The sequence below is a fragment of the Penaeus monodon genome, chromosome 29 (assembly GCF_015228065.2).
Source record: "Penaeus monodon isolate SGIC_2016 chromosome 29, NSTDA_Pmon_1, whole genome shotgun sequence".
NCBI lineage: Eukaryota > Metazoa > Arthropoda > Malacostraca > Decapoda > Penaeidae > Penaeus > Penaeus monodon.
In genome coordinates this window covers 13346204-13346430 of record NC_051414.1, presented here as the reverse complement: position 1 = coordinate 13346430, position 227 = coordinate 13346204, and the positions used below count along the sequence as shown (strand labels likewise).

Genomic DNA, 227 nt, shown 5'->3' with positions numbered 1-227 from the left:
CTGCATTTGAACTAAAAATTCAATAAAATATTCAGGTACAATACTCTGTAATCAATGACCAGTTCAGTGGCATATACGATGGAGGGCTTCACCCTACTCTTGGTTCAGCCTCTTGGCTTTCAAATCTTCCAAGGGGTAAGTGGCAAGCATAATTGCATCCTTATGGAGGACACCCAACATGATTCTGTTAGCCTTATATTACACTAGTTCAAGCCTGTCGCTGAAAC

General features: G+C 41.0%; 1 protein-coding gene across 1 annotated transcript in view; it reads right to left on the bottom strand.

The window, feature by feature from the left end:
• The window catches only part of LOC119591976, a gene marked incomplete at its 5' end in the record, with an annotated part of 17828 nt that overhangs the window by 1647 nt on the left and 15954 nt on the right, over positions 1–227 (bottom strand).